We start from the raw sequence: 23751 nt of genomic DNA, 5'->3' as shown, positions 1-23751 counted from the left end.
TTTCACTTCAACGGATTAGTTTCTGTAGAGGACCATAATTTTGCAATGCTAATCATCATTAGCTCTTTGAAAGATAGATGTATTTTGCCGCAAATATACTGGTATGTATTGGTAGAAGGAACAGATATATTAAATACTGATCTGAACTCAAGACGACTTACTTCTGTCAACCGAATGCTTTGTAGTTTCTGTGTGTTTGAAGTATTTCTCCAGATAGGGCAGAAAGAATAATGAAATGGGCACTGGAAAGAGAGTCTGAAAAACCACATTTTTATTTAAGGTCTGTAACTACTTTGCTGTATGACTTTTGCCATACTGCTTGACCTCTCTGTACCTTACAATATCCAAATTGAGAACACTTTTACTTGCATGACAGATCTCTCCACAGTTAATATGAGAACCAAAAGGGATGATAAATATGAAAGGCAATGAAAATTACCAATGCCAAATTAATGATTGGCCCTGTCCATCATTGACTAATCAAATATTTAATGAGAAACTATTAAACATAGAGATGGTTCAGAAAAAGTACTCAAAGTGGATCATGGGAGAAATACATAAATTATACCTACTGCTATAAGAACAGTTCAGTTCAAATGCTATCAGAGTTCAGAGGAGGGGAAAGATGATTTTGACTAAGAGAGAGGGAAAAAGAATAAAGTGACACTATTTGAAATGGGCCTTGGGAAATACTAGCACCTGGATTTTAGATGAGAAGGCAGGTGGGAAAGGAGGTTACGGGTTTGAAAAGAGGATTATCTATGGCATAGTTTGAACACAACATGCATGTTCCCTCTTTAGTCAACTGAGAGGACTTTAGTCAACTGAAGATTCTGAAAGAAAAGGAAGGGGGAAACAGAAGGATAAGAAATAGTATAATCAAATACCCTTTACTGAACAATCAATATATCTAAGATACTAAGGTTTTTTAAAATCTAGTATCTCAATGTTGTGATGTATTATTGTTATTATGTTCACTTACAGATTAGAAAATGGAAAGAAAACCAAGAATTACCTGAATCTAAAATCATGCCTTGGCCTTCCCTGATGGCACAGTGGTTAAGAATCTGCCTGCCAATGCAGGGGACGAGGGTTTGAGCCCTGGTCAAGGAAGATCCCACATGCTGCGGAGCAACTAAGCCCATGCACCACAACTACTGAGGCTGAGCTCTAGAGCCCGCAAGCCACAAGTACCAAGCCTGCGTGCCTAGAGCCTGTACTCCGCAACAAAAGAAGCTACCACAGTGAGAAGCCCGCGCACTGCAACGAAGAGTGGCCCCCACTCGCTGCAACTAGAGAAAGCCCATGCGCAGCAACGAAGACCAAACACAGCCAAAAATAAATAAATTAAATAAATTAAAAAATTAAAATAAAATAAAATCATGCCTTTCCAAAGCCTCCTACACCATTATACTATTTTTCAAGTAGATGGTGATTCATTTTATTGCATAACTTAAAATATTTTTACATTGATGTTTTATGTGGCCAGTTGATGAGTGCAGAGCGATTGTGCTCACTCCCAAATGAGAAGTAGCAAGCTGACCAGAGTGATCCTTCTCCGGTGGATTTAATCAGAAATCAGAGTTCAGGAATGAGCATGTATAGGCACCAGCTCAGCCCTCCAATGACCTACTCCTCAAAAGACTACATATTTAATGTAGATGGAAAAAAAACCCACACGTCTTGGAGGAGGACGAGCCTGTGACTCCCTTTCCATATGCCCCTGAATCATAGGTATTTGGGGAGTCCTCCGCCTGCCCTTCTCACATGCAGGTTCCTCCTCATTCCTGCCCAGGGTTTTATAAGTGCACCAGAGTATATTCATTAAGAGCATGAGCTTTAATTGAGACAAATGTAGAGGAAAGTCATACTTTTACTTGCTAGCTGTGTGACCTGAGGCAAATTGCATAAAGTGGAGTTAAAAATATCATAGAATAGTTTGAAGCTTTCATAAATATAAATATGTGAACTGCTCAGCCTCAAACTTGGAATATCAGCACTCCAAAATTGGCAACTATTTGTGTTACATGACTACTCATGTTTTATGTCCACATCAGTAACATTTCCTACAATATGTGCTAAAGTCATTGACTTGTATATCAATAGCATTTGTTACAGATTAATAGCTCTTCAGTAATCATTTACAGGGGGGCTCTATATGTCAGGCACTGTACTGCATGCTGGAGAGAAAAAAAGATATACAATAAGTATAATATAAAGTCCCTACTCTTGAGAAGCTCACACAACAGTGAGGAGTAGACAGAACTCTAAAGAGATTGTTGGAATATAAAACAGGATAAGAAGATGGGGAAAACTTGTGACGAATTCTGTCAAAGCAAATTAATAAAAGCTTTAAAGAAGAGTGACATTTCAGGTAAATCTGCGTATCCAAGAAGAATTTCTCTACTATCTAGCACAAAGGGGATCAGGATGCTGTAGGTAGAGAGAACAGTATCTGATGTGGAAGCAAGCAAAAAGAAAAATTAAGGAAACTAAAAGACATTAGGAATCATTGGAGCAGCAGTCACATAGAGGGAAGGATAAAGAAATGAAATGATAGATACAGTTGATCTTCAGACTGTGAGAGGCCTCTTGTGCCACATAAATATACCAGGAAAAACCAAAAAGTATTTTTAAGTTAATGTTGGCAACAGTGTTAGGGATGGATTGGTCCAGGGAGAGATTGGTGGCAAGGAGACCAGTTAGGATACCAGTGTCATAGTCTCCAGACAAAAGAAGATGGATGGACTGATCCAAGTGGTAAAAAGGAAGAGGCAACACTCAGAGGTATTTGGGGACAGAATCAATACAAGTTGGTGACTGAATCTGAGGCAACAGAAAGAAGAAAATGTTAAGATGTCTAGTCTTAAAAAGTAGGAATGTAATGAAATAAAGGACGGAACCAAGAAATACAGAGGAGGTATAATTATTTGCAGTTATATTAGCCTTCTTCCCACTTTTCCCTGACCCTTAGCCCAATACATATTAGCAAAAAGAACTTTTTGCTATACATTTCTTGAATGTAAATGATGCTTGCCTAACTCAAGCTAGTAGAATTCTAAGTTATATTAGGATTTAATCAATTTTTCCACAATTAAATATACAATAGCTCTTACAACTCAACTCTAGATTTAAATAGCCATCCAGGTACAGTGGTATTGTCATGTTTAGCAAGATACTTATAATAAAACTTGTCCAAAAAAAGATCTTGAATCCTTTTTCTTGCTGATCCTCCAAATAACCCAGTGAGCTGCATAAGTAGACCTAAATCCCCCATTTTTAGGTGGATTAAGAGATTTAAATCTACTGAGAAAACAGAGAGGCAGACACTAGTTGCTAGGGTAGAGTCAGATTTAATGACCGCAACATCAAGGAATCCACAAATGTAGCCTTGCAGACATGTAAGACATGAAGAATAACTGCAAAAGATTATGCATCAGGACATATATACACTACCAAATGTAAAATAGATAGCTAGTGGGAAGCAGCCACATAGCACAGGGAGATCAGCTCGGTGCTTTGTGACCATCTAGAGTGGTGGGATAGGGAGGGTGGGAGGGAGATGCAGGAGGGAGGGGATATGGGGATATATGTATACGTATAGCTGATTCACTTTGTTATACAGCAGAAACTAACACAACAGTGTAAAGCAATTATACTCCAATAAAGATGTTTAAAAAATAAATAAATAAATAAAGCTTTAAAAAAAGATTATGCATCAAACTACCTCTATATTATGTAATGTCATATTTGTTCAAATCAATAAGGAACTGCCAGACTTACTAACTACCTCCTTTAATACCATGATGACTCTCAGTATAGGAAACTGGAATCCCCTATTTGAATTTTTTTAATTTGATTTTTAAAAATTATATTATGGCCAACAAACATTTATTAATTATCTCCTATAATCACTGTGACATAAATAGCTAATTACCTACCCAATACAATTCTTGCTTCCATTTTAAGAACAGAACCCTGATTTTATTAAGACTGGTGAGGTGGACTTCCCTGGTGGTGCAGTGGTTGAGAGTCCGCCTGCCGATGTAGGTGACACGGGTTCGTGCCCCAATCCAGGAGGATCCCACATACCGCGGAGCGGCTGGGCCCGTGAGCCATGGCTGCTGAGCCTGCGCGTCCGGAGCCTGTGCTCTGCAACGGGAGAGGCCACAGCAGTGAGAGGCCCGCGTACTGGAAAAAAAAAAAAAAAAGACTGGCAAGGTGCCCAATTTTTTTCCATTGTCTAATGAAACCAGAAGCAGTCAATGTGATACAAATGGAAGTAACTGGGTGAGGTGTCTGGAAAAAACACTTTAAAGGGAGCTAGACTTAGATGGAAATCTAGCCCTTTTGCCCTCCCCCCATTCCTTTTTTCCTGTTTTTTGGATTGTATCTATCAGGGCCATAGCACAAGAATGGAAATACATACTAATCCTTGTAGGACAAAGAGAAGGAGTTCACCTCATCCATATCAGCCCAATTCAGCCTACTGCCGACCTTAGTACAATAAAAATATAACCTTAATTTATATAAGGTAATGTTATTTGGATTTTCTGGTGCATGCAACCAAAACTAATTAATATGTAGTATAGATAGTGACATGCTTAGAGTTAGGAGGAAAAGCAAAAATAACTAAAATGCATAAATGGTGTGAGAGACTACGGAAGGATATAACCCTAACACCAGTACTTTTTTATCCCCTCTCCCAATAGTCTAATATAAACTGAAAAGTGACATTTGCAGTCATGATAATCTTGAGTATCATGAGGAATGAGCGCTCTATCACATAAATTAGAGTGATCAGTCATGGGGTGTCTTAAAACCCTATATTTTTCTAGGTACCAGTGGGGAAGAAAGACAGGATTCTTACTTCCAAACAATTTATAAACCAGAAGGGGAGACAGAGTAGTGCTTGACAATAAATGACATATGTTATAGCCATAGTAAGCACTACTAAGCAGCTTTCAACTCAACAAATATTCTTCCAGGATGAGATGCCCTGGGGAGAGATTCTGGAGTGAGAAACAATGTTACAACACTTTAAGGCCTAGCTTCCTAGGGGGAAAAGAGACATTCAAAGGGTATTATAACGTGGTAGACTTGTGTGAATTTAATAGTCATGATTTCAACTTTATGGAAGTAATTTTTTTATGAGTTGAATTGTGTCCCCCCCAAAATTCATATGTTGAAGTCCTAACTCTCAGCACCTCAGAATCTGAGCTTACTTGGAAATAGGAACATTACAGATATAATTAGTTAAGATGAGGCTATACTGGAGTAGAGTGAGACCCTAATCCAATACAACTGAGATCCTTGTACAAAGGAGAAATTTGGACACAATTACACACACAAGGAGAATGCAAATGGAGAAAGGCTGAGATCTGGGTGCTGCTTCTAAGTGCCAAGAAATGTCAAAAACTGCAAGCAAACCACCAGAAGCTAAGGAAGAGGCATGGAACAGATTCTTCCTTACAGCCCTCAGAAGGAACCAAACTTGCTGACACTTTGATTTCAGACTTCTAGCCTCCAAAACTGTGACACAATAAACTCCTTTTATTTAAGCCACCCACTGTGTGGTACTTTGTTACGGCAGCCTTAGCAAACTAATACAAACCTCAATGGAATGTACAGGTTTCTTGAGAGACATTTCTGAATCACATGCATTAAGAGACTGATGTTCTCAGCAACTTTGGTAGTGGGTAAACCCAACTTGTTGAATATTTCAACACTACACTTGAAAGAAAACGGGAAAACTTTGCTTTTTGAAGAGCAAACAGCCTTCTTCAAAAATTGCTTACAATGAGTGTTGGTAAAGGAACTGAATAGAAAGCACAGAAGTTTAATATACTGGTAGTATAGTGTTTGGGGATTTGTTCTTAGGACACATTTTCAAAGACTGAGAAAGGGCTTCTGTATAAAGCAAAGAAGGTAAAGTTCAGGGTTAATGGTGGAAAGAATCCATTGTGAGGTCAGAGAAGGAGCTGGCATTGGAGAACTCTGAAAGATGTTCTATCAAACAGGGTCCAGTGAGGAAAACAGAAGCCGTGACTAGTGTTTCAGACAGAGGGGATTTAATACTGGGCATTGGTTACGCAGGTACTGAGAGTCTAAAGAAGACCATGAGGTCTTTCACACCATGCTGGCATAACCCAGAGGTCAACATGAGTTGCTTTAGGAAGCAGCTACCATCCCCCAGGCTGACAGAAAAAAAAGAGAGAATCTGGAAGAATGCGTCCCCTGCAGTTGGTGGTCAGATCTCTCAGAGGAGGGGGGCCACAGCCCTGCAGGTACTGGACCACTGAGGGGGCCTGGGCGTTTTCTCAGACTACCCAAAGGGGCATAGGTGGGTGTTGGAGGAACTGGGGTGTAGCTGTCTGGTACTTCTCCTGCTGCAGGCAGAGTAAAGTTGGGTCTGGAAGTTTCCACATTAGTTGGAAGCTGGAGCCATAGTTGTCTGCTTCTAATGGAGAGCAAGACCCAACCTGAAGCCAGAAAAGAGTCCTTCTCCCAATCTGTCCCCTTCCAGTCCCCTGCCAGTGCTTCCCACTGGCAAAATAATACCCAGAAATTGGCTGGTAATAGAGTCTGGGAAATGTAATTTTTGGATTTTTAATCCCAACTTCTCAGAAAAGAGTAGGTAAGGGAGTGGCTTGGAACTAAAAGTCAATAGGCAACAGATGCAGAGATGTAAATGTTTTGATTTTTAAAAGTAGGGAAAAGAGGGTACTTGAAATGCTTGGGCACAGGCAGAGTCTGGAAGGTATGGGAAGGTCAGTCAATGATTTTGATTTCCTGATATGTGTCAGGAATGAGTCTAGGTGCTGGAGATAGCAAAGTGAGCAAAACCTAATAGTTATTTGTGGACTATTTAACTTGAGTAACAAGTGTGTATAAGGGAGCAGTAGGAAATTAGACTGAGAAGGGAGAATAAAAGCCTAGAACTGTATTCCAGGTAGCTTGGGGCACCAATAAAAGGGAAGTACAGATAACCCAATAAACCATGCTTAATCGTCAGCATTTTTGAGAATGGGTCTGCATATCTGTCAGTGGGTTAGCAGCATTAGAGAACTTCATAAAATAAATTTACTTTTCTAATAGTCAAACTTATCATTTTATTATTATTACCAATATCATCATCATCACTGACATTATCACTATTGTACTGTTCATCCAGCACTTACTCTCTGGCAAGAATTGAGCACTTTCCTTACATCACATCACACCCTCCAGACAACACTATGGAATATGTATTATGACCTCAATTTTATGTGAGAAGAAACTGAAGATCAGAGATGATAAGTTATTTGGTCAAAGTCATGTTGAACCTCGATTCAAAAGCAAGTCTGACTCCAAATCCCTTTCTCTGAAGCACTGCACTCTACGACATCTCAGAAAAGTCATCCAGACTCACATATTCTTTCAAAATATTCATCAGCAAGGTCATTTCAAGACTTCAGTACCACCTGGCAGCTTGAGCCATTTCTCCCAAGTTCTTAGCTCAGCTCATTTATAATCCCCTCTGAGTATTACTTCCTGTCCTTCTCACTTTTTAAAGTGTGTCACAGTCCTCTGAGATGACAGGCTGAATGATGGTGATGAGAATGTGGTAATATAAAGTCAATAAACAGGAGAGGCTGCCAGGAGTGGGCAAGGAGAGGCTCACAGAGGATGCATCTGAGACAGCGCAGCCCCAGCTGTTTTAACATATGTGCAAATTACAACGGGTGTGCTCACACACCCATGCAGACCTGATCACAGTTGTTCAGAAGAAAGGACAGTTAAACTTAGAAATGCAAACGTATGGGTGATAGTTGCTCTGTTTCCTAAGACTTAATGGCTTGGCTCTTTATCTTACATGTATAAACACAGTAGACAAAACCTCCACATAAATAAGCAGCAGGTGCACTGGTGTTTTCTTGCCAAGATATCATGCAAGTGTTAAGCCAAGCTGATCAGCAGAAGCGCGCATCCGTCGCTTTCACTGCAGAATGGTGGGGGAGGAAGGGCACACTGAGCAGGCGGGTTAAATTAAACCTCATCTGGTTTACAGAAGGGCCACTTATTGCCCAGATTTGGAAGGTGTTCAGGGGCACAAGAAGGGTAATTGCACTGAAAGAAAACCCAGAGCTTGCGAATTCCAAAATGTTTTAAGACTTACTGGGGAGTTTGCACACAAATGCAAAATGACTTAGGAAAGGGGAAGCACTTGTAAGAATCCTAATGACATCTATCTAGCACTCTGTTAAGTGCTTTGCTTACATTAACACCTCATTATCACCTCAAACTTACAGGATATGTATGGTGCACTATTTTATTAATAAAGAGTCAGAGTTGTGACTTTATTACAACTCTTTATTTAAGTTTTCTAAAATATATTTTATACATAGAGAGATACACAGATGGTATAGATATAGAAAATAAAATGTAGAAAGAGAATTTTAATCTAGAACTGCCTTAGTAATTACTAGAACAAACTGCCATAACTCACATCTTGATTGCTGGAGATTCTTCTCTTTGAAAGACTCAGTTCACTTAAAAGCACATAACTTGTACTCTAAAACAACTTCATCTATTTCTAAAAGAGTCTGCTAATTGTGAAAATTTCTGGCAAGTGTGTGTTTTGGGGGTACGATGTGTTATGGCCAGTTTGAATCTCTAATTTTAACAAAATCTGATGCTTATATATTTTTCTTTTTTTAGATACGTCAGCAAACCTTGGTTTGTTCTGCCTGAAGAATTTAAAGTAAATTCACCATTGTCTCTTTTATTTTTCCTCTTTTATTTATGCATTCAAACTCTAGGGCAAAAGAAATTTAAAGCACACATCCAGGGCAAATCATTTAAAAATTTTGTATAGGATATCATGTAGATAAGCCAAGAAAAACCACAATAAAATAACTGTGCCAAAATCAGTCTTAATATCTTAATATATATATATATATATATATATATATATATATATATATATATATATATATATATCCCAATTCATGCATTCACTTCATTTCTTATCATCTTGCCTTTAACCCTGCATGCATATTTTATAGAACAACAGTATTGAAAAATGTATGGGTCCACCAAGATTTCTCATCCTAATGTGCCTTTGTGTATTCTCTTTTCTCATTTCCTTTCCTCCATTTCTTAGTAGTACTTCAAAGTTCAGTTTGGTCCTCTTCTCTTCAGCTAATCTTCCCTGACCTCTCCAGCTGGATTAGGTGTCCATCTGAGATGTTCCAAGAGCATCCTGGACAAGTTATTATTATCACCACCATTTAGTTGGGCAATAATACTAGGAACAGTCAGTAGTAGTATTAGTACTAGCAGTACAAGTACAGCAGCAGTAGCAGCAAAAATAATGATACTAACATCAAAACTTACATCACCAGCAGCAGCAGTATTTGCCATGACCTGAATGCCTCCTGTGTGCACAGGATCAGAAGCTTTAAATATATTAACTCTAATCTACTGAAGTCCCATGGATTAGCATAAATTAATTATCTCTACTTTACTATTGAGGGAAAATAAATTTATTTTCATTTCCTTTGTCTGTTGCTATTTCTCCCTTATTATTTCTTATTTTCTGTTTTCATGCCACCCCCTTTTCTCCTTTAAGTAGTTTAGATATATGTATTTGTATTTATTTTTCCCAAAGAATTATCTTTTATATTTATGTTGGTTCTTCTGTTTTTCTGATGTCTAAAGCATTGATTTCAGATTTTTTCTGTTAAATCCCATTTTTTCTTTTCTTAGGTTCATTTTTGTTTCTTTTTTTTTTCAACAGTTTGAACCTAGATACTTAAATTAAATGTGAAAAATTAAATGAATTAAGTATTTAAGCCTATGAACTTTCATGGTGCAGTGCCTTGGTTGGGCTCCATACTATCTAAATGCATTCTCATCAATTCTGAGACATTTTTTAAGGTCATTTCAACTTGTAACACTTCTTAGAATCAAGAGATGCCTTCACCAAAGGATGAATATATGCATCTATTAGTACACTAAGCTCCACTTTGATCAGATTCCAGTGGGTATCAGCCAGGCTGCAGTTTTGACACAGTTGCTATTCTCAGAGCCTGCACAGCCTCTGGCATGCTGTTCCTACTGGCATCACTCCAGTTGAGTTATGTGCATTACTGGTGCTATAAGAGGTGAGTTTAGTTCCTGTTTCAAATATCTTCATTTCTTCCAATTGAAAATAGTCTATGGACCAAGAAAGCAGCACTTTAAAACATGTCAATGGCTTGGAAGAAAATTCTACAGTTAATTGTGGACCACTCTCTTAAGTAATGTAGTTGGCGGTACAGTGGAAGAAATTCTAAGGCATAAAAAAAGAATTGTCATAGTTTATTGGCAGAAACTTTCTTCTTAATGAACATAACTATACATACCACAACTTATGTTGTCTTAGATTTGATGAAAATGTTCATCTGGTGTCTTTAAAATTATGATTTGCTAGAACTTTACAATTTTGTTTTCATTTCCATTTTGATCAATGTGTCTTTAAGAAAGGATTTTGAAATCTCTAGGTTGTACTGGCTTTCTGCTTTCCAGTTTTGTTTTTAATTTCCAGCTTTATTACATGCAGACCAGAGAATGATGTCTACATTATTTACATGCTTAAATAATCTACTGAGGTTTTTTGGTAAGTCTCAAAATGGTCAGTCTTGTCAAAGTTTCATGGGCATTTGAAAAGACGGTGGTTTTCCTCTTTTGAGAGAACAGAATCCTTATACACTTGGTAGAATTTAATTTAAATGGGGCTATAAATAAAATAAAATTCTGTAATCCTAGCAGGAGTTCAAAAATTAAAGAAGCAAAAAGATTTGAAGGAGAGTGATTATCTTTAGTTATTGATGGTGAACACTCAAACCAGGAGTCTAAGGCAGAATATATACTTGAGGAACTGAATAAAATAAATGGAGACTAACAGAAGATAAGACTAGATTTCAGGGTGGAATCAGAAAGAAGTGTCTTTAAAGCAGAAGGAAGCCTTATGCCCAGTCTATCCATTCTCTTCTTCCTGTGTTTGCCTTACTTCAACATTTTTAGTATTTCTGCCTTAAATGTTTGTCATTTCTGAGAATTCTGTGAATTGTCTCTACTATTATAAACCTAACAACTTTCTTTAAATCTATTTTTTATCAATTTACTCTTTATATACCTTTGCTTTAAGTAACACTATCCATGAACTAATGGAATGATATAATGTGTAGCATTAAATATGACAATTTAAAAAGTCTGTTTACATATCTTCTAGAATAATTTCACTTATCCTTTGTACATAAGACTTTCATCAACACTGCATAATCAGTAAATGCTTTACACTTAGTCTGGCACCAGTAGTAGAGCTTGTATTGCCCTCAAGCTGACTGCAGGGAGGTAAGTCATGGAGGTGATGGTTAGACAGCCATGGGGCTTGAATTAAGAGTCACATGAAAAAGTAGATGAGAGGTTAGAAATCTAATACTTATTGAATTAAGAGTCCAATATGATTTGGAAGTCTTGAGATAGGAAATTTAGGGCAAAATCACTTATTCTGTCTTGAATTAAAGTCAATGCTTTCTACATTAGATGTCAGATTTTCAAGAACTTAAGAAGGAAAATATATCTCCCTGTAGTTTCTTATGCCCTAAAAACAATTGGACTATTGAAAGAGAATAATGTTCAATACCTTGCTTTCTTTTTCCTTTCCTTTTTTTCCCTACAGCTTACTTCTTAGCAGTTATTCAGCCATAAGTTAACTTTTCTATTATGTTAACAATTTGTCATTTCCAAAAGGGACTACATTTAAACAGTCTCTAGGCTCATTGTCCTGTACTCATGCTCATTGTCAAATACTTAAAGCACATGTTACATTACAATCTTCACGTCATAGTTTATAGCAAGTCTTATTTATTTCAGTAATCATAGAATGATTACCTGTAGCTTTGATAATACAAAAGATATCACAAATTATATAATTTAAAAAAAAAATAAAGGCTAGCTTCTATTTATGGAGGACTTAGTCTGTGCCAGGAAAAATGGAAAATGAATATAAATATTCTAATTTTGTCAATGAAAATATTAAAACTCAAATAGGTTAATTAATATACCCAATGTCACATAAGCAGCAAACTGAGGATTTGGGCTGCAAATCAAGGGCTGTTGGGCTGCAGAGCCCGTGCTGCTTCTAGACCTCAAGACGAAATGATCTGATAGACCTCAAGCTACAGTCTTGTTTTTAAACGTTGAAATAAGTGCCACAAAGAAGTTTCTTGGGCTGTTGCCTACTCTGTAAGTTTGTGGTGAAGATTAAATGAGGTAAAGTGAGTGAACATGCTTATCAGCCCCCCCTCCACTTGGCACATGTATGTTTCATGTACTTGAGCTCCTTTCCCTCCTCAGAATGAGCAACTGGCACTGGCAATCTCTTCACCATGCCACCCTTTTCTTCCTTCTGTGCATGGAGTCTAGTGTACATCAGACTTCTAGAAGTGGCCACGTTACTGAATTCTGGCCAAGGGAATGTGCATGGGGGTGACATATGCCACTTTAAAAAAGGCTCATAAAAATCTCCTGCCTGAGATCTTCCAGTGCAGGTGACCTGTAGAAGGGCCTTGACAATCACTTTCTGAAGATGGTGGAGCCACAGACAGAAGGAGCTGCAATTCCTGAGCCATCACTTGTAGGAGAGCTATTTAACTGGGTAAACTTTTGGTCTATAGATAAGCAGGAAAATAAACTGCTACTTGGTTAAACCACTGAAATTTTTGAGTTTATCTCTCACAGGAACTGGCCTAATGTGTTAGATTATGGATGTCCTCTGACTGAAAATAATACAAAATCCTTGGAAAGTTTTGAATACTAAAGTAGAAACATTAGACCTGGCTTGCATACTGACTAAAAACCAAAGCCCTAAAATTGCTTAATGCACTCAGAATTATTTGAAATGCTGCTCAAAGTTGTTTCTGGAAATATATCTCAGAGATGAATTATAAATCTCTGATTAGTAATTTACCAAAATTAAAAATTTTTTAGAAGACTTCAACGTTTAATTTTGATTATTCATTTTATCAAATTATTACTTTCTTCAATAATACATTTTCTGTAACCCTTGAATTAATAACAGTTGAAGTGCTATGATTATAATTATCTTATGTTAATATGCTAATTTCTTCAGAGATTATACTCACTTGAAACACTAGGTTTTAACCACTGAAGATTTAATTAGGTTAATTAAAATACTATTGTATTTTATTTTTACTTTACGATTGCTCCATTATCATTTAATGATTTTGATAATAGCAATAGAATTTATTATTTATTGAACATGCTTTTTTCTCTAAAATATTAGTTTTATGGTTAATTTCATTAAAAATTTAATCAGCTACATACCTATTGTGGATTTGCCTATATTTTCTTTAGTTTTATAAATTCTATACCATAACTAATGCTAACTTATCCTTCTAGTCATAACCTGCATTACACACTAACAAAACCCCTTTAGGTAAAAGGTGTTTACTTATTCCTTGAATGTACTTTGCTGGACCCTACCCTGTGACTTCAGTCCAAACACTGGGCCATGTCTGGAAAACCCTTGACTCTAAGAAGGAGAGCCACAGTAATCTCTCTCAAATGTCAATTCATAAAGCGTGTGTAGATTTCAAGACCCTTAATGATCTGGGGTCATACAATTTTATATATATATCATTTGCATCCTTTGCATGTCTTGCTCCCATTCAGATTCCTTTGTGCATGTTAAATATTGATTTAATCTTATTTATTTATATCTTATTTGTAAATTGCTTGCTATGAAGCCTATTAATTTGTTTTAATTGAATTACATATATATATGTAATATATATGAGCGAGAGACTCAAAGAGGAAAGAAAGAAAAAGAAAAGAGGAAGAGACAGAAAGTAAGAGAGCAAAATGAAAGGATTTATATATGGCAAATTCTTCAACACACCATTCTACTCGTTAGGTGAAAAACCAAGGGTAAGTGGAAAAGAGAGAGGGAGGAGACTCTGCTGCTTTCCCACCTCAACTTTTGGGACCTTAATGTGAGCATCTTACAGTCCTGAGCATGATTCTAGTCTTTAATCATGTGTACTTTCCCCTACCTCTTGGCACCCCAGGACAAGCCACTGACTTCACCTTGTATTCAACCAAAGAAATGGTGATCTTTTCCAACATGGGGGTGATACAACCCACACTAGACTAATTCAGAGGCAATCCCTCTGTCTGTAATGTTGCACCTTCTTAAAGTATGTTTACCTTGCACACTGACTTGAGAATATTACTGCTTTGCATATTGCAGGTGCTCTGCAGAATGACTTACTGAGTCAATAAATAAATGCTACTACTTAACATTTGTTTCTACTAATAGAAGTCTAAATTCTTGTATTGTTTCTTCCTTCTCCAACTTAAACAGTTCTATATCAGAGATTCTAAGGGATCAACTGATTTAAGACTGTTTCATATAAAATGTCTTTTATATGGTGGAAACCCAAGAAGCATGAAAATCCAGTGCTCTGCTTTGCTACTTATGACAGCTTCCCTAGGCACATCATAAGCCATGGTCACATCGGCATTCAGCCAGAACACAGTGCCTTATAGTTTTTGAGAATCCAGAAAAACATACTGTGCTCCACAGTGCTGTCTGAACATGACACAAGTACAAGATGAGTCTGTGGATGTGTCCAAAAGAAAGAAAACTACTTTGGAGGAAAGTTGACATGTTAAATTGACTTCATCCCTGAAGAATAGGGATTTCATCCCTATTAATTTGTTTTAATTGAATTATATATATTAATTTATATATTTGTTTATCCTCCCATGGATTATTTTTTATCATAATTCCACATTCAGAATTCTGGATGCAGTAACCTACCAGAATCAACTACACTCAACCACCCTGCTTTTCATTGCTGAAAACCTTTGAACTATATTGAGGGCAAACTCTATTGATACTTTCTATATTTTCAAAGTCAATGGATAATTCAATGCATGTTGAATAAAATGACATTCTAGTTATTATTCTCCATAAACTGCCCTTCAGCCTAGAGATAAAAATATAATTTAACTAAACGTTTCCATCTATGCTGACTCATATAGCAGAACAAGAATGTATAGCACAGTGAAAATTACTTTTGAAAAAAAAATTTTTTAGTTAACTTGGACACAATCCAATAAAACCCAGCTTTTGATACAGAAACGTTTAGATAAGTTGAGAACCATTATGTTTTACAATAAGAACTATCAACTGACCCCAACTTCTACTAAATATAACACTTCCAATTATAATAACAAGTGCCCAAATCTATGCTGTAATAAAATATCTTTATTGGTGTGGTAGACTGTCAATATCTTTTTACCACTGAATTTTATCTAGGTAACTTTAAAACTACAGGAGTTCTCAATACATGAGTTCACAATGTTTAGAAAGAAAAGGGAATGAATCTTTATTGAGCCTTGACCTTGAGCCAGGAACTCTTTTTGGCCTTATTTATCTCACTTCACATCCACAAGTACTGCCTTTAAGTATTATTGCCCTATGTTGCACATAAAGACACTTCAGCTCAGAAAATTTAAACACCACATCCAAGGTTATACCGTTAACAGGCACCAAAGACTACATTTAACTCTAAATGTCTTGTTCTAAAACCAGTCTTTAGTGAATAAAGCAGTTCCCTATGAAATGAAGAATTATGCCTTGATGGGAATGTTTAATATTATCTAGAGATTATTTTTTAAAAGATAAACAAATAAATATTACTGAATAAAAATGAAATTTAGCATAGGGTGGCATGGAATAGACACTTTCCTCTAGGTAATTACATAAAATGCCTTATGCAAAGTATAAACAAATGTTTAAAAGTGATCATTCTCAGCATTCCCCCAAACTCATCATCTTGCAATTGCCAAGTATATATTTAAAGATTATTCTATAAAGGATGGTGAACTCCCAAGTGCCTTTCCTTTCCTCTAGAAAATCAACTAAGCCACAGTGCCAGCAAGTACTTTATACACTGTTAGGAGGGGCCATTAAAGATATGGAACACAGAGATTGGATTTCCTTTCCTGAGTATCACAGTGAAGAAGGAGAGATAAAAGGAAAGTTCATAACATTTGTGCTTTTGTAAGGACATGTCACCCCTTCCAAGAGCAAATGACCAAGTTCAGTGAGTGTGCTGCAAGCTTATCCATCAGAATTGACACTCAACCAGAGCTCAATTTAGAAACCCTAGTTCATGTTCAATTTATTTTATTTTCTGCATTTTATTCTGTCACCCTGCATGATGACGTTAAGTATAGACCTGCAGAGAAAATATCTGTTTCTGAAATGTTTAAGTGAAACATCATATTTCTAAACAAATAAAAGCAAGCACCTTGGTAAAAGAATGGCATAATAATAGACCTGCAGGAGGTTTATTTTGTGATTTTCAAGGGAATTGACAACTTGACTAATTCACAATTCTAAATTCGAAATATCTTTCTTGTTAGAAAAATTCCATGCCCCCCGCTCTCCTGAGAAATCTGGAAGAGACTGCAGACATTTCTTTGGATGCACGTTATTGATCCATGACAAAACGTACTGAACTTTGCACAGTAAACTACAAAATATTTTTGAGAAGAAAGGAGATAGGAGCAGAATGTATGAGAGCTTGGGCCTAAGTCATTTAAATCTGTGTTCAAATTCTGGTTTTGCCAAATACAAACTATATGAACTTGAGAACAAATTTTTTCAAAGTCTCAGCTCTTACATCTGCCAAACAGGGATAATAAATAATACTTATTACATATATAAGTAGCTATTTAAGGGCTTAAATGGTAGAAATGATAGAATGCACTCAAAGCTAAGCTTTTCATAGGACATTAAACAAGAAATTGTTCAATATATGTGGACTCATTTTTATTCGTATTGGTTGGCTCAGACCTGTATCATCTCTATTGGAGAACTGGCTCCCAGTCTGTCCATCTGACACACTTGGCCAGACTTTTGTGATCATGTCATTCTCTTCTTTACTCACCTCTTAGAATTACCTACTATTTACACATAGTGTTTTTCAAACTTTAGTTCCTGATCCACTAATGGGTCATGAAATCAATTTAATGATGAGTCAGGATGAGACTGAAAAATAAAAGAACAGAACAGAATGGAATGGAGCGGAATTAGAATGGAATGGAATGGAATAGACCAGACACTATCAGAGCAAAGTAAGGATAAAGGTTATTTCTGAAAACTTCTATTACAGTTAGTGTGTACATGTGTGTGTATGTCTGTCTGTCTATGTCTGTATGTGCATACATATGCTGGATTATAGTGAAACAGATTTTCTTACTAGGTGATAATCAAAAATGTCTGAAAAGCACTGGACAGGATGACACCCAAACTTGGGAGCTCTACTACCCATGTGGCAACTAGCCTTGGTCACTCTATGTTCATGACCCCATGACCAGAAAGCGAATACCATGTATTTTGCCTCCTTTATACTTTTGAAGTGGGATATGTAGTTTAATATGATGGGAACTGGATTATAATAAGGTTCAGGATTGTATAAGCTGGTGATTTTATTACCTAAATGTACTGGTTCACTAATGGAAATTTATATAATTTAGACTTCAAATGGTAACAGTACCCTATCATTGCCCTTTCCACTCCATCCCCACAGAAAAATGAATATAATTTCATCATTGCTGAATATACTACGTACTAAGAACAGCACAAAAATAGGAGTTTGAAATTTTCTGTTGCCTGGAATTTTTATATAAATATTAAAATAATGATTTTCCATTTGCGGGATGAAAATATTTCTCTACGGAGATGCATTTTCAAAGGAAAACATTTCCAACACAAATCCATGTATCTACCTTGTAAATAAACCATGAATACATGATATAAAGAATGCAAACAGGGCATCTGGTATAAAAATATAATGCCCCTGAGATAACTGAGAAGTCACCATTTCACATTGAGATAGTCACTCAAGCATGATGAGGGTGGTCTTCGGGGAAGGATGAAAAGAGGCTCAAATACATTAAAATTAATATGTGCATACCTCCCCAGTTCACAGTATTCTTAGTTTCAAAGATCCTCATTGTCTTTCCTTCTTTGTAATTTCAGAGAAGTCAGAGTAACTTTGATGATTACTTACAACACTAGGAATTGTCTTAAATCAGGCCCTTAAATAAAAATCTGTAACTGCTCTAATTCTAACTAGGAATAGAGAACTCATCTGTGAAGTCAGATTCATGTACATGCTTGTGGCATTTTCTTTTCCCCTTTAAATATATTCCCCTTTGGAGAAAAACTGCCCTCAGAACAACCAAAAGTCAATTATAATGCATATCTATCATCTTTAAAAACTGAGTTTACAAACAACTCAAACACTGTGAACAATTTATAAGCACATTCATTAAAGGCTGCATAGCAGCATTCAGGGCCAAGGATTTTAGAATTTGATAAATGTGAAGTGTAAAAGTCTGGGTTCAAATGCCAACTCAACTATTTTCTAGCTTTGTGACTTTGGAAAATTACTTAGGCTTTCTGTGCCTCAGTATCTTCATAGGTAAAATAAGGACAATAACATCTACTTTATAGGGTAGAAGAGATGCTTAAATAAGGCAATATATATGAAACGGTTATGCCAGGACCTGACATATAATAAGTACTCAATAACTGGTAGCTACTCAGGGTGAGAATTATCATAATCATAGGAACTAGTTACTTGGTACAATGCCAGGAATATATACCTGGCCTTCTATAAAATAAATTATATTAAGGAAACCATTTTAACATCAGCTTTTAAAATTACTATGTACTATTTTAATGCAATTCTAATATGAATTTATGTATAAAAGATAAATGTTCATGGCTAAAACGCTGAACAAAGCCCATTACAAAAATGCTTTTATTTTACCCATTTCTTCTGCATTCCAAGCAGGGAAGAAATTAATGAGTGGACGATTTGACTTTATGAACTTGAGAGAGACAGACATTGTGCTATCATGACACTGAAGAGCTCCTCTTCAAATACAAATATTTTGTTGTAAGATGATTTTTGTGGTGTAAAATTTCTATTCTTTTCCTCCATTTGTCCATTTACAAACACAAAATATGTCTTAATCATCCTCATATCACCAGAGTATACATGATGCCCGGCAGATAGCTGGCCAGTCATTAGACTTAAAATGAAAGATACTGACATATGATTTATACAAACAATTAAACAAGGATTTACTACTGAGCAATCTGCCTAGCCCAGGGCTAGTGGGCAGTTGGAGGATAAATCATCCTTTCATTTTTTTCTTTTCTTTCCCCCTTATCATTTAGACTTCAGTGAGAAAAAAGTTAAATGAGTATACTTTTCCTCCTATAGTGTTTAGATATTAGTCCTAAAAAGTTTGTTTTCCTTTAAAAAATAAAATGAATTTTGAAAGATGTAATCATTTTTAAGTTTTATTTAATTCATATAGGCTGACTCACATCAGCCTGAATTATACCATGCATTTACCCCAAATCATTCTAGTCATGAAGAACTCACCTGCCATAACAGAAACTTAAAATCCAAATCAATATACACACACAAAGAGATTTAATAAAATGGCAAGGCAGAATATGATTGACAATTTATATAATTTAGATAGTAAATTACCTGAATTAACAATAAACACTATTTATTGAGCACCTACCATTATTACTGATCCTCAAAATAACCAATTAGCCAACCTGCTCAATTTAGAAAGAACAAGGCTTAGGCTCAGAGACTGTGCCTTGTTCCAGGTCACACAACTACTGAAAGGCAGATCCTAGATTCAATCGTAGGGCTGTCAGCCTTCAAAGGTCAATTTCTTTCCAGTACCCTTCACTGCAGGGATAACAAATTGGAAAGAACAAAATAAAATTTTAAAAAAGGGAAGAAAGCGTGATAGCGATTAGGGAGAGAGGTAGAAATTTGAAGGAAAGATGAAATAATATATTGAACGGTTTGAACTTTTGTAGAAGAGAAAGATGCATTACTTTCTCCAAGCAAGCCTGACCATTTCCTATGATTGACTGGGTTTCATTTTATTTCATTTTTAAGAAGAAAACAAACCAGGCTGGAGAAGGCAAGTGGCTCAAGAGTAGAAATAGCCATTGAAAAAAAAGCATAACATAGTGAATCCTTACACTTAGCACAGGAGTTGGCAAATATAGGTGCTTCATAAATATTTCTGGAATATACAACAGTAATAGCAGATGTGCACTGAGTGCTTACCATGTACCAGGCCCTAGGCAAGTATTCTCCACGTATTAACTGACATATTTCTCATGACAATGCTTCAAGGTAGTTGCTATTCCCATCTCCATTCCCCGTTAAGGATGAGGAAACTGACACTTGGAGAGGGTACTCACTAGGCTTCACTGAATGAATAGAATAATCAGGGCTTTCTTAGCTGATTCCAATTACATATGAAACAAATTTTTACTTTAAAATTGACTATCAACACAAAAACTATGCATAAAATAAAAAAATACTTACACAACCAAAATGAAATAGAAACAATTGAAAGGAACTGAACTATATTTCACTGCATCAAAAGAATGAGAACCATTGATCCCAGCAGATCTGAAGCTTCCTCTTTGCTCTCTAAACACCATGCTGGTACGTTGGCAGGAAAAGTGGAAAATACACTTGAAAACTCATTAGTACACATATACTACAGGAAGCGTTTCCCATAAAAACAATTGTGCTTGAATATATATGAAAAGTATTAGTGTATAAAGTCCATTATTTCACAAATCACAAAAGGAACTTTCAAGAAGCTTAATTTATTTACTGCTATTTTTATGAAATGGGGGTGTTGGAGGGAAAGCAAAACTCTGAGATAATAGAAGAGACACGTAAGAAAGAAATATAGCTAATGAATGTCAGTTTGAAAGACTGCAATGAACCATGATTATAAATTAATCAAATTATTACCAATGAATACTTATTGATAAATTTAACATTTACCTAAAAAGAGAATCACCAGCTTTTTGGTGAAGAAGAGAAACTGCTTTTTAAATTTATGAATAACAATAGTATTGATTAAAGATAATGCACATTTGTGACACTGTACTAAGCATTCATCTACTTTGTGTCATTTAACTGTCTCTGCAATGAGGTAAGTATCAATGTCTTCCTTGTATAAACGATGGGACTAAAGTTGGGAAAGTAAGAACTTGACCTATTCCAGCAGCATCCTGTAGTTTTCATTTGTAGCACGTTTCCAAATGTTAATATTTATCTGTATAATTTTAAGTCTTTATTCATTTTAGACTATCTGTTCCATGAGAAGAGGAATGGTGGATTTTATTTATCTCTATACATCCAGTGTCTGGCCCATTATAGGTGATCAGAAAATAAGTGTTGAATAAATAAATGAATAAAAGAGGGGAAGCAGGAGTTCCAAAATCTCTTTGCATAAACCATTCCATGCTGTTGCCTCTCCTGGTGTCTCACTTTGGGTGAGTATGTGATAAGAGTTAGAAAGGGCATTGAGATCATGAAACTAATAGGGAGAGATTAAAAAAAATGTCTAAAGAAGGTGTGACAGGAACTAATTAAATGGCCTCTAAAAAGAAAACTTCAAGATATGAGATCTCTCCTTTGATACTGATCAACTTACTGGAAACTCTTCACAGAGAATAGAGAGAAGGCTAAAAAAACCTGATAATACGGAGCCTAAAGCATTAGCCACTTTGGTAACATTTCTTTATAACTGAAGAGAAAAATGTATTTAGCTTCAAAGTCCATTAATAAAAATATAGTCCTCCCAATATTAAAATAATCCTTGGATTCTTCCTTAGTATAGAAAACAAGTAACCATCATTTATGTGTGTGGTATTTAGAATTCAAGCTATTTTTTAATTGGTGTAAGCCATCAAGTCTCAACCTCATTATTTTAAAGTAGTAGCTCCCATGAGGTAGGTTTAGCATCATCATTTACAACAAAAAGCAAAAGCTGTAGTCTTATTCTCACTAGTCAGGAGTCAAACTGTATTCAGTTATCAACAAAATTATCATTTTTTTTCCTGAAATCTAGTTTCCTGTTTTTCCTATCCATTGATCTCAGTTTTCCCTTTTGAGGTCAAATTGTATAAGTCAAATAACTGTTCCTTGTGACAGCCCTTAAATATTTAAAGATAGCTAGTCCATCTTAGCTAAGAGTTCTTCTCCTCATTGACAAGCAAAAACTATCAACATTATTTCTATTTTCAGATATAAAAAGAAAAGGATACAAAATAAATTTTATGTAGATAATTGCTAGTCTCTACCAATGAAAAAAAATTACTGCCTATCTACTTAATTTTAAGGAAATAGGGAACCCTCTCTCTACACCACACTCCCAGAAGCCATATTTATCAACCATGTGTATCTATCAGGCTATGGGTGGCAGGTAATTGCCAAATCAAAGGCTGGCATGGTGAGGGAAAGTCTCTAAAAAACATTTAATTCCCAATAACTTGTCTCTGATCTGTCCTCCTCTCTTTATCATGGCAACTCTCAAATGAAAGAGGGAAGAGGAAAAATTCTGAGGCTGATTGGGCATTAGGGTTTTGTCTCCTTTTTCTTTGATATTCCATGGTATATAAGGCCAACCCAGGTAGGGCAGGATCAGAACCCTAAGTATCTCAAGCCCTATATAAGACACTGAATTACCTAGCTTTCGAATATGGAGGATATTTTTAATTTTTATATCTTTACTTACAGGGAGCTGTGATCTTATATGCAACCACCAAGCAAAGGGGCATTAGCAGGGACTTCCCTGGTGGTCCAGCGGGTAAGACTCTGTGCTCTGACTGCAGGGGGCCCAGGTTCAATCTCTGGTCCGGGAACTAAATCCCACATGCATGCCGCAACTAAGAGTTCGCATACTGCAACTAAGAAGTCCGCATGCCACATCAAAGATCCTGAGTGCCACAACTTAGACCTGGCACAGCCAAAATAAATAAATAAAATACATAAATATTTGTTAAAAAGGGGGCATTAGCAGAGGTACTCTAGAACAGTGATCTGGTATGAAAAAGATAAGAAAAATGCATTTTGCACCAATCATCCTTGAAATCTACCTTGTCTCTAGGAAATATTGTTGAATATTCAGCCAAGAATGAGGTTTTGTACTTATGTGAATATTCTTACTCTTTGTTTGTACTTTATAGTAATAGATCCCTGTAATATCAGGATTCTGCAATCATAATTTGGAATATTTCTGAACTTTTAAATTCATGAGATTAGCAGACTTAATAGAACGAATCAGTTTTTCATCCATGCAGAAGCTGTTGAGCATCTCTTCATTCATTCAGAGCTGTAGGGTCTAGTGCTATGTTAGTACTGAGAATGAGATAAAAAATGGTCTCTAATAGAATTAATGCACAAAGTAGAGGAGATATATATATATATATATATATATATATATATATATAGCATTCAGGCTTGTAAGGAAAGTTAGGCAAGCGTTCTAGATAAGGTAATAGCTGAACTGAGTCTTGAAGGACAAAGAAGCATATGAGGCATAGTCTAGACCACAATATAATTGGGGAAACAAGAAACAAAATATTAATGAAAAAGAGTTGAACTCGATAAGCAGACTGTAAATACTCTAAGCAAGGGAGATAAGTAACAAGAAGCTACATGTTAGAATGGCCATTTATCTGGATTTTGAACTATGTATGAGGTTTTAATCATCAAAGGACAGAAGGCAAATTATGTTCCCTTTAATTCTCTTCCATAATTCCTAATTATC

General features: G+C 36.0%; 1 protein-coding gene across 1 annotated transcript in view; it reads right to left on the bottom strand.

The window, feature by feature from the left end:
• Positions 1-23751, bottom strand: part of KCNIP4 (potassium voltage-gated channel interacting protein 4) — a gene marked incomplete at its 5' end in the record, with an annotated part of 1198624 nt that overhangs the window by 801923 nt on the left and 372950 nt on the right. The gene's annotated exons all lie outside the window — the stretch shown is intronic.

The sequence above is a fragment of the Mesoplodon bidens genome (genome assembly GCF_964165515.1).
Source record: "Mesoplodon bidens genome assembly, chromosome: 1".
NCBI classification, from domain to species: Eukaryota; Metazoa; Chordata; class Mammalia; order Artiodactyla; family Ziphiidae; genus Mesoplodon; species Mesoplodon bidens.
This window is presented reverse-complemented; position numbering and strand designations above follow the sequence as displayed.